The sequence below is a fragment of the Galleria mellonella genome, unplaced genomic scaffold (genome assembly GCF_026898425.1).
Source record: "Galleria mellonella isolate WM207_F2 unplaced genomic scaffold, CSIRO_AGI_GalMel_v1 utg32, whole genome shotgun sequence".
NCBI classification, from domain to species: Eukaryota; Metazoa; Arthropoda; class Insecta; order Lepidoptera; family Pyralidae; genus Galleria; species Galleria mellonella.
The window spans coordinates 1,381,854-1,394,497 of record NW_026442075.1 but is presented as its reverse complement, the minus strand read 5'-3'; the positions used below and the strand labels follow the sequence as shown (position 1 = coordinate 1,394,497).

Genomic DNA, 12,644 nt, shown 5'->3' with positions numbered 1-12,644 from the left:
TATTTGTCAACCTATTTCAAAAAAAGAGGAACTGTTTAATTCAATTGTACTTTTTTAGTTTTTTTACCGAGTTGTGAGGTAACAAATACTAAAAGTTTTTTTTTTTTTTTAATTTCAGTATTCCATATATCAATAATAATGTCTCATATAATAATCCGATTCATCGGATGTGTCAATCGTATAACAAAATTAGCAAAAAATTCGATATCTTTCATCAGAGGGTTTAAGAGGTCGTTGTATGGTTTTGAGATAGAATAAGTTTGGATCATAACTGTAAACAGTAATGTAATATACATCTATTAAAATGTTATAACGTTTACTTCTAACTTACTGTTAAATGATGTTTACAATGTAAGGTTGGCAAACTGCGTATTGATACATTTTTGTATTGTTTTCTTTTTAATGGTTCATTTCTGTTTGCAAAACTGTTATTGTAACTTATAACAAATAAATAAATAAATAATAAAGACAATCGAATTACGAACCTCCTTATTTTTTCCAAGTTTGTGAAAAAGAAAACTGTCCTCCGAATATCAAATGTTAGGGTTGTCCTAACAAAATCCGATCGGTTGAAACGTTCCTTATAGAAAGTGCTCCGCTGAGATCTATGCGCTCTGTATAGGGAAATACTATTTAATCTTTATAAGATACCATTTGGCTATCTAACTGCTATTGTTACGGTTCAATGTTGTTAGAATTTGTTGCGAATAAGGGGATGTATTTAAGGGTCTTACGAACACAAATAGAGATTTAAAAACTGCTAGGGTGTGACAGATGGACGTTGAAATAAGTTTCGAGGCTTCAGAATTAGTTTTATAGATTTTTTTTTATACAACTTAGAATAGCAAACAAGCTGACGGCCCACCTGATGAAAAGTGGAAACCGTCGCCTATAGACATGAGCAGTAGCATGGACGTAACAGAGTATACTGTTTCGCCCATGATACCCCATCGTTGCCATTGCTGAGGACTCAGGTGTAATTCCTCTGAACCCTGTAAATTCACGCCATAACCAACCCTTCAAACCGAAACACAGCCAAGCAAACACAACTGCTTCACGGTAGAAACACGAATAGGACAAAGGTACCCAAGCAATTGAATTTTGTACAAAGTCTCCCTCTGGTAATTTGTCTCTCAATATTAATAAAATGTACTTTTGTTTTATAACTTTCTTTGTTTATTTATATTTACATTTTATACTTTCTATTGTTACATTTTATTTAATTTTATTTCAGTATACATATCACGTATTTCAGTATATATTCTTATTCAAAAATCATTTTTTATTTAACTTTTAAATTTTATTTCTCTTCTATATTCTGTACTTTAAATCTATTGTCTCTTATTAATATTGCCATATATATAATTACAATGTACAAATAATTGTAGAGACTCACTTCACCAGAGGGAGACTTTGAACAAAAGTCAATTGCTTGGGTACCTCTTTCCCATTCGTGTATCTACCGTGAAGCAGTTGCATGGCTGTATTTCGGTTTGAAGTGTGGGATATGGCGTGAATTTACTGGGCACAGAGGCATAACACCTGAATCCTCAGGAATGGCAACGCATGGAAAGTATCATGGGCGAAACAGTATACTCTGTTATGTCCATGCTACTGCTCATGTCTATAGGCGACGGTTACCTCTTTCCATCAGGTGGGCCGTCAGCTTGTTTGCCATTCTAAGTTGTATAAAAAAAAGTTGAGGCAACTCTTGCTAACCATGCCAACAACAAACAATAAATGAGGTAAAAATATTAAAAAAAAAAACATTTAATTCCCATCGCTTTTATGTTAAACACATACAAATTAGTGATGTCAAACAATTCCATGACTTAAATCAATACGTTAATGTACCGGCTCGACTCCACGACAATCGGAACAATGACGGCGGATTCGACCTTTAAACAAACTACGTTTCGAGTTGCAAAGCATTGAGCTACAAAATTAATTCGTGACGAACGGGCGTTATTTACTTTGTTACTTTGTGCGCTTAATTGAGCCGACGGGCGAAGACGTGGAGTTAATTCGACGATTAATATTTAATCGGCGCTCTGAGTACGCCCCCGGCGAGAGGCGAGAGGCGCGCGCCGTCCCGTTATGGCTGGGGCGAGACTACGCTCTTTTCTACCGACTTCGAAAAAAGAAGGTTCTCAATTCAGTTGTTTTTTTATGTTTGTTACCTTATAACTCCGTAAAATGTAAACGTACTTGGTAAAATCTTTGTTTATCTGTAAGGATATAGTTACAAATTGGTCCCACAGATATTTTAATGAATTCGATTCAGCAGTTAACTGCCATACTAACTTAAGTTAAAAACTTAAGTTTTTAAATCAAAATAACTGGTTTTACTAGAATAAAATTACCCTTTTTTTTTGATGGGTGAAAATGGCATGGTAACCCCCGCCTGCGCTAACGGGATACGCTGGCGGAGCACCAGTGAAGGGTGATAGATGAGAATGAAAACAGGCCAGTTAGCCCATCATGATGGAATCATCAGGAATTAACCATGATAGTTTCCAGGGAGAACCGCGAGGAGGTCGACCTGGTTGGATATATTGCTAGCAATGGGATTCTCAGTCTCCATTACTAACAATCGCTTTCCACCCTGTTAAATTACCCTTTTTTGTTTGTGGAACACTATCTTCATTATTGTAAAGATACTTTAGGAACAGCGCTGAGATATGATAGTAAATAGATAAAGACAGGTCAGTTAGCCCATTGTGACGAATTCACCTGGAATTAACTACGATGATTTCCATGGGGACCGCGTGGAGGTCGACCTGACAGGGTATATTAGCAAAGGGATCACTAGTCACCATTACTAACAATACCTCCCCCTCAACCTAGTAAACCTTGTATTGTTATGGTAGACAATTAACAGAAATGCTCGATTCGTAAATATATAAATATAAAAAAAAAGTAAAAGCTTTACTTCGTTTGGGGCTAGATGGCGCTGTGTAATATTCAAGAGTATTTTTTCTTTATGATCTTAAGCAAGCGACCCCACGTATCCACCACCATATAAAATTTAATCCCAAACCGTTGTTTCTGAACACAATGGAGGCGTACGTACACAGACAGACGGGCCGCTGGATTTTTCACACAATTGAATTCCTAACTAACCTGTTTCCATTGTTATCAATCTGAATCAGTTTGTTTAAAGTTAAATAGTACAGACTCGGAACAATCAAGTCTCTAATTTATGTATTTAGTGAAAAGTCACAAAGGATGAAATGCTCTATGGTTTTAATTAAATATATGTACCTAGTACATTTCATGTTTAATATTTTTCAATAATATAAATCATATTAATTCGCAATGTTTATATATATATTTTTATTAGTACATATATGTGTACATAGCGGACTTAATGCTATATTATATTAAAGCATTCTCTCCCAGTCACCCATAGGGAAGTGTCAGAATACTCGAATGCGGTACTAGTAATTATTGATATACATACATACTAAAATTAAATATATAAACAAATAACTATATATTTGTAACAAATTAACTTGGACATATATTAAATAGACTACCTGATTTTTTTTATGCAACTTACAATGGCAAACAAGCTGACGGTCCACCTGATGGAAAGTAGTAACCGTCGCCTGTAGACGTGAGCAGTACCATGGATATAACAGCATATACTGTTTCGCCTATGATATCCCCCATGCGTTGCCATTCCTGAGGATTCAGGAATTTTTATTTAACTAGTTAACATAGAAGTCCACAATCCTCGCATAGATCATGTTAGAGAAATGTAATAAAATATCTATAGAAAATCGTAATCTAATAATTTATCAATCTGTATGGCTATTTGTACAGGTTAAGTGTATTGATGCAGGGCAAGTAATAAAAATAAAATTAAGAAATATAAGTCCTCACTATGTGATGTGCCAAACCTGCGTCATTTCGTTCATCAAGAAAAATGAAGTCTTTTATGCAACCTGTTCATTGAATTAGACGATTTATCCCCTTATTCGTACCACGTCACAAGTCTCATAAACCTATTTTGGGTATTGAAATGTTTTATCTTTTTCTATTAGGCTAAATTCCCAGTTAGTAAGATAGTGACAAAACTATACATGCATACATATCTGTCACGCCTCTCTCCCATCAGAGTAGGCAGAAAAAATGAAGCGCTAAATGCTTCGATTCAAACAGGCCTCTTTCGCTTCCTCCACATTCATTAATCTTTTCATACACACTCGCCAGTTATGGATAGGTACTTTTAATTTAACCCTTTTTGAGCACAACTCCTATTTGGTCAATATACGTCCTTCTAGGGCTGCCCCTATCGACATCACCTCTCCAAATAACAAAACCAACACATCCCTTTTCGAATTCCGTCACTACATCGTCTAGTCAACACTTCACACTATTTCTCAATCAAACATTCAAATCTAGATACAGATCTCTAATCTAGTTTAGGGTGCAGTCTCCCACAAGTTTTACAGACCATTGAAATTATACATACATATATAGTTATATTTTTTTCATGTAACTGTATTTTTCTGTAAAATTTGCGGAGAAAATAAATAATAAATAAAAAAAAAATGTAATTGATAATGAAAAATCAGATCAAACTATCTAATCATTAATTAATTATATTTATTTATAGTATATGTATTTATGTAATATTTTATTGTGTATCTTAATATTTTATTTAACTGTATAATTGTTTATGTACACTAAATATTAATAGTTGCAGCACTTCAGCTGCCCGCTAACAACATGTTTTCTAACTGTATTGGGTTGACTGGAAGAGATCTCTGTCAGAGATAAGTCCACCCTTGCTCACAATATTTATAAATGCATTAACAATGTAATATATATATGTATATATATGAATATATATATATATATATATATATATATATATATATATATATATATATATATATATATATATATATATATATATATATATATATATATATATATATATATATATATATATATATATATATATTCTTCTTAATAAGCTTCTAGGATAGGTACTTTAATTTTTATAAACAACATATGAAAGAGCAAGTCTTTTATGATACCAACATCAATATTAAATCACATAATATAAATACGATTATTTGAAAAACATAATGTATATTCATTAATTTCATTGTGTAGATACTTCTAGATGTTTGCATAGACTTAATATCCAATTTTTTTAATGTAACAATAGTGCCGTTTCTTAAATCGTTTCAGCCATTAACTGTTCACTGTTGAACATCAACCTCATTCTTGGGAGGTTTTATCGGTAGACATCAGCAGACTGTGTTATGGTCGGATCAATAAATTGTTTGTTTACGTTTTAACTAAATTTCACCGTTTTAATTAAGATTATTGAAACAGATTCACGCGTTGACCGACGCCGCGAATTACAATTATTTTGTAATATTCAAAAATTAAATTTTTCCTTTTTGTAATAAATGTTATTGTTTCTTTTAGGTGTGTACACAAATTCTTTTGTTCCGTCAATATTAACATCGGCGGGAATTTAACGAGAGCGGCGTGGGTGGGCGCGAACTAATTTCCATCAAATCAAATCATCAGATGTCATTTCGCCGAGTCGGCCAATTCAATTACTTTTATAAGTAAATTCGGGAACAATTTGCATGTTTATGTCGCTTGCTTGTAACGAACGCGATGGGTTTGTTTAAACTTAATTTTAATGGAAAAAAATGGGGCTTTGATAGTACTCAGTTGTAGTAATAGAACATGGAAATTGCTAAATTAAGAATAGGTATAAGTAAGAAATGTGGAAGCCGTGTGGAACCGGCTTAGGCTATCCCTTCCTCTTCCCTCGGTGTCGTAAGAAGCCATTAAGGGAAGACGAGGAATGGGCAGCAGCGTAGCTCGTCAGTCCACATCTCCAAAGCCTAATTGCGGTTTCCAATCCGCCTGCCAAGTGTGGTAGCTACTAGCAAAACTAGGAAGGCTTATGTTCAGCAGTGGACAGTTACAATCTGATTTGATGATGATGAATAGTCGATGGATGGGCAGCAGCGTCTCTCTTAAAACGTCACCAAAGCTTAACTACGGTTGCCAAGCGTGGCAAAAGCTCCCTTGAATGAATGAACAGTTAACGGCTGATATAATGATGACGAATCATTATAAAGAAATAATTATATCTAAATAAGTACTTTCAACTTTTGCCTATTTTCTTAAATATAATGATGGAATTGACAAATTGACTTTGCCAAGAAAAACAATACAAAAAAAAACACAAAAAATGTACGCAAATTTCAATGTAATTTACTTACTTGCTCCTGACGACGGTGCAGCGTAACTTGTAAAAGAAATTCGAATCGAAACGTGGCGCGGAGTCATTTCATTAAAAGTTAAATATATTCGCCGGATAACTTGTTTAAAAGCAAATTTATATTCCAGACTATGCAACTTTATTTATATCTGTACCAATATTACTGTAGAGAATAGATTTGATATTTCGTATATTTGTCTATTTTAAATAAGATACCAAAAATCTATATTATAACTAATATAAAATATTAATTTATCTCTCTATCTGTCTATCCATGAGAAGCGGAATACTAGTTTTATTATAAGTGTATATTTTGTTTTTTTTATATCTCGAGGAAACATATTCGATTCCGTATAAAAAAAGAATCTAAATAAAATTTTAATACCTATTATTAATTGAATGTTTTAACAATAATAATAATTAAATTTTATATTTAGATAAAAATAACATGAAGTATCAAAATTTTGTCTATTTAGCAATATATTGAAAATACACTTTCTTAAAAAAATTCTGAATACATAATTATTTATTTATTTAAAAATATAATCAAAGTATTTTAGATGATATGTATTAATCCTTTTACACTATAATGGACATTTTATGGTCCATAGTTATGCAAAATTTTATTTAAAATCGTCCAGCCATATAAACATAATTGAATGACAAACATTCAAACAACATTTCATATTTATAATCGAGTAGGATAAATTACGAGTATAAGACAAAGTTAAAAATAATCCGCACATCAGATAGTATCAACTTAATGTAGAAATAATGAATTCGCCGCGAATCGCCCGTCCCCTGTTTGTCTTTCAATTAGGAGGTCCCAGGGGAAGCTTCACCCCCCACTTCATGCCCGTTCACCCCCTCAGATACTTCCTATTTAAACACAACGCAACAAGAGTCGCATCTATATTTAAACAGCATAGAAATTAAATCTCTTGTCTGTTTCACAATTTAATTTTCAACTGCTAGAAATTTTTGTCCTGTTTCAATAAAATGTATTATGTAGGAATACATATTTATTATTTAGTTACCTACCTATATTATTAGATATATAACTAACTTAAACATATCTATGACATAAAACAAATGTTTAGATATGGCTGTGTTTCGGTTTGAAGGGATATGGCAGTGAATTTACAGGGTACAGAGGAATAACACATGAGTCCTCAGAAATGGCAACGCATACACCCCCCCCCCCCCCACATGCGTTGCTATTCCTGGGCGAAAGAGTGTTCTGGTCTGTCAGAGCTGGTCTGTTTTGTCCATGGTACTGCTCATGTCTATATATAGACGACGGTTACCACTTTCCATCAGGTGGGCCGTCAGCTTGTTTGCCATTCTAAGTTGACTAAAAAAAATTTAAATCTGTTAAACATTTCTGTCATGATAAAAATTGTCTATATCTAAAAGGTTGCTTTTAGCAGTAAAGTCTACCTTTTGTGATACTTTATTAATAATTCTATGTAGAATATATATATATATATATATATATATATATATATATATTCTACGCAATTTTTTATTAGGTACCTACTTAGGTTGCAGAAATGTTGGATTTAAGAAAGTAAGAAATATTTTTATTAAAGTAAACTTAAATTCAAGTATTTTTTAATAATCATTCTTTCATGATTCTATCGTCCATTCGGAACATAATTGCAGTCATGAAGAACGGCCAAGTAGTTATTATTTTAATTTATTTTATTTTAATTTTTCATTCATGGCGCAAATAATAAACCAATGATATTAACTCGTGTACATTTCACTTATTTCAAGTGTATGAATGTCTGTCAGAACCAGGTATTTGAAACAAATCCATATTCTTCAGCGATATTGGAACGAACTCTGCTCAAAATTTCGATTTACTCGGGTCACAGAAAGACCACAAACTCAAGTGCCAACAGACCAGTCACAAAGCTTAGAGAATTGCCAATCGATAGGAAAAGAAAGCCTCCCATGATATTATGACCTCATAAAGGCAAACTTGAAAGGCAATCCAAGTAAAGGAAGAGATGGCCACACATAAGTGGCAGGAGTTGATGAATGCAGGCTATGGACTATTCCATGCTTGATTCTCTTGACTCGGTAAAGAGAGCTAACCAGGATCCTAAACTCACAGACTTAGGAGGTCGAATGTCGAGCCGAGACTTTGCTTCCCTTTGTATAACAGTTTGTGTTCTAAGAAATTGTTCAAAATGATGCCCACAACCACCTTTTATCATCGCATAGCTCGATATCAACAGGGAATTCATCCATACATGCTAGAATCTCGGTGGTCGCATAAACTGTGATTTCAGTGATTTTTTCTCCCGTGAATACTCAGGCTTTGGAATGAGCTCCAAAACGCCAAGATTTTCGCTAAAAACTCCAATGTAAGGTTCTTCAAAAAGGTTTCTTCCAGGGTCGGCACCGTAAACGTGACGTCTGCTCGTGATGATTTGCATATGCAACCTTTACAAAAATCTACAAAATATGAGAGGAAGGCCAATCCCAATGTTCAGCATAATATTGTAGGATATAATAGTTATTGTTCAAGGAAAGATGGAGATCGTATGCGTAATCCTTAAGTTAATCCTTCTAAAGAGTTCAGAGAGTGCCTTAAGAAATTCTCTTGAAAGCAAAGATTAATATTTCTAGGCATGAATGATAAATAATTGAAATGCTGAATATGACACGTTAATTAATGTAAAAAATTAAACTTGGATATAAAATAGAAAATTAGAGCGAGAGACAACCGCGAGCGGCGGCTGAAATGATCACGGAAATAGCAAACTCCTAATTCAGCTAAGTAGTTACTATAGTTATACATCAACTTATGAGTAAATAAATCAGGAATGGCAACGCGTGAGTATACCATAAAAAATGGCAATGTATTTTGCTATCTACTCGTAATAAGACAGTCAGCTTGTTTCGCATATTAAGTATCACAAAAAATACCCACTATGAAAATGTTCCAAAGTATCACTGAGAAAACCGCGGCGTTATGATACGAAAAAATTATATGAGGAAGCTCAAGTACTAAGTGTTCGTAAATTATTCATCTTGCGAGCGACTGTACACATGCATAAATATGCAATGAATCTCCCTACATATAATGACATGTTATCGAAACGAATTTACAAACTCCCTGTTACAGACGTAAGAACAACTTTTGCACAGCGTTTCAGAAAATATCTCTTTACACGAATTTACAATCACATCACAAGGCTTACTGACATAAAAGATAGCCGATTATCAACTGCAAGGAGAGTCATTCATGGATTATTGATGTCTTGGTCCTACGAAGATACAGAAAAAATTTTAAAAAGCGCAGTTTAATGTATGGGACGGAACTGTATATTCACTACCTTCATCTATATACATATGCACATGCTTACACACACACACACACACACACACACACACACACACACACACACACACACACACACACACACACACATATATATATATATATATACACACACACACACTCGTGTACCCAAACTCACATGAAACATTATATAATTAAATTATCCCTGTTCGCCGCACCATAACTGTAAAATTACTTGCTTTGCCTTCCACAAGACAGGCTTTGCCTAGTGTGGGGTCATAGCTATATTGTACCATAGGCTAATTTTGTTAAAGGAAATAAAGATATTCTATTCTATTCTATTCTATTTTACCGCATTTAAATATGTATTACATTATTGTATTGCTATCGGTATTTCTATATAGAATACATTTCACAGTAATATTTAAAGAATAATGAAAGCACACCATTAGGAAGAGTCCGTAATAATGACTTTTTCTTTCAATAGGCAACAAATATATTTTGGCCATAACTTGACAACTTACAAAGCACCGCTGGTTGCCTTATTTAGGTCCTTCTTTGTGCTTGATGAAGGACACAAAGGACAGGACAAGAGGTGAGACATGGTCTACGATTACGCTCCACAGTAAACTAATAGTAGCTTATAAAAAAGTATCTAATAAATATTAAAATTAAAACCACTTATAATAAGAACTAGTGACCGTTTAATTATTCCAACATCTATATTTTAAAACGATAAAAATTTGTGATATTTTAAAATCCTATTATATTCTTTATATGGTATTATAAATGCGAAAATTTGTAAGGATGAAAAGATGTTTGTAACTCTTTCACACAAAAACTACGGAATTTATCTAATTAAATTCGGTACACGTATAGATTATACCCTAATTTAGTACATAGGATATTTTACTGCACTGATTAATGTAGGCAAAATCACGAGAAACATTTAAACGTAGTTACGTGCTACGCATCTGCTACGTGGTGCTACGTAAACCGTAACCGCGCTTCGACCTAATTCAGATTTTTAAAATCTTCTTATAATAACAATTATAGACGTACTCCCATATTCATAAAAGATAAAACCTTCTTAAAACCTTTTTTAATTATTATACTCTTTTGTCACTTTTTTCAAATTATAATTTTAGCGTAAAAGAAAGAGACAAAACAATTCTATAGCTAAAATAGATTTATGAGAGGCTTGACGTCTTTATGAATAAGGCAGGAAAAATTAAAATCATTAGTTTTGTTGGTAAAAATAATGTTATTTAGTACCTATTAGCATTCATTAGGAAGTATTGTAATAGTGAGACTAAACAGTTTACGTCTACTCTACTAAATTGTTAGCTAGGCACGCTATAATACCTATGGGCAATTCAATTTTTTTTATCATTGTACACAATATTACTTTTGCAAAAATATTCGGTTTTTATTACAGAATATACAATTAAAATTATGCTAATGATTTCAATGACTCTTTAAAATCCAATGTTGATTCCTTATAATAAAAAAATAAATAAAATAATATCCTTATAAGTAACAATCAATAAATAAGTATAAAATAGTACAAGTGACATTGAAAATTTGTAAAATTATAAAAATAAATAAAACAATACATTTTAAGATAAAAAAAAATAGTAAAAAAATTTAAGTGTTCTCTTAACTTTTTTTTTTATTTTACAAATAAATGTATTTCCAAAAGACTACTGCATGCGGTTCTTCAAAAAATAGAATTTAGAGTCGAAAACGTAAGCGTACTGCAGGCATTCATAGGCTGTGGTAACCGCTTACCGTCAAATGCGCCGTATATTTTTTTGCCATCTCAATGATATAAAAAAAAATAAATAAATAATCACAAAATATATAATATTACCTAGTAATAAAATATTACTTAAATATACAGAAACAGAGATAAAAACAAAATCAAAGGATATATTTTTCATGATAAAAATAGGCAGTAAATATCTATTCTCTTTATTTATTTAAATTATTCACAAGCATTATTTGAAATAAAAAAAAATGCAATAAAAGACTATATAACAAGAAAAAAGCATAATATAATTAAACATAATAAAATTATTTTTTCTCAAAATAAATTAATTAGTTAACCCTCCACTCACCTGCCGTGTCGCTCGAAAAAATGTCACAGCAAATCAAAACATCCCAAACAAAAAACTCGCCACGTCACACAACCGCGCGCCAAACCCGTACTGTGCTCATGTCGGTCTCTGGGACCGGTGGGGACCACGCCCTCGGTCTGGTCCCGCCTCCAGGCCCGCATCGCTCCAACCACGGCCCTGCCAAAACCTTATTTACTGGTATCGCCCGCCCTCGCCGCCTCGTCTTATCGATTGGACGAAACCGGCACTTATTTAAGGCGGCAACGGCTGAATTAATTTTGTGATTGAAATTACAAGTATGATGGTATTAATTTGTTCGCGCCTCGCTCGTTCGATTAAAGCACCATGTTATTATATGGTTGGGATGCTTTGTTATTGTAGTTTGTTAATGTTTGCGGCGTATTTTGTTGGCTGACTTGGCTGAGATTCTTTATGTGCGTGTAGAAGCGACGGCGGCCGTTTCAGGGTTATGTATTGAATATCTTCACGCCTTTTATTTAGTACTAAACGATGTGCAGTTTTGCTAAGCGTATGTTTTCAATTTGATGACAGAAAGTGGGAAATGGTTTTACCTGTTTAATATTTTTGTCTCTCATCTCTATCAAATTCTTTTTTATTTACTGTTGAATTACATGTGTATAACAAATGTAAATGTATAACAAATATAGATACACTATCTTATTAATAATTAATAAATCGGCCATGAAAAGAAACCGTATCGCGATGTTGAATAACCCTATATAAGAAACGAGCATCTAAATGCAAAAAATATTTTTCCGACCGATAGTTTCAGAGATTAACACGTTCAAACAAACAAACAAAATCTCCCACTTTATTATATTATATTAGTGTAAATAATATAATCTTTTCATATAAATAAACATATGAATAAATATAAGTAATGTAAAAGCAACATATCTAGTATCTTACACTAAACACTTAT

General features: G+C 32.9%; 1 protein-coding gene across 2 annotated transcripts in view; it reads right to left on the bottom strand.

The window, feature by feature from the left end:
• Nucleotides 1-11,786, bottom strand: part of LOC113509250 (SKI family transcriptional corepressor 2) — a 40,167-nt gene extending 28,381 nt beyond the window's left edge. For both annotated transcript variants that reach the window (XM_031907280.2, XM_052896321.1), the window contains exon 1: nucleotides 11,702-11,786. The gene's annotated coding sequence lies outside the window, so the exon portion shown is untranslated. The remainder of the gene's footprint in view (nucleotides 1-11,701) is intronic.
• Between the last annotated feature and the right edge of the window lie 858 nt (nucleotides 11,787-12,644).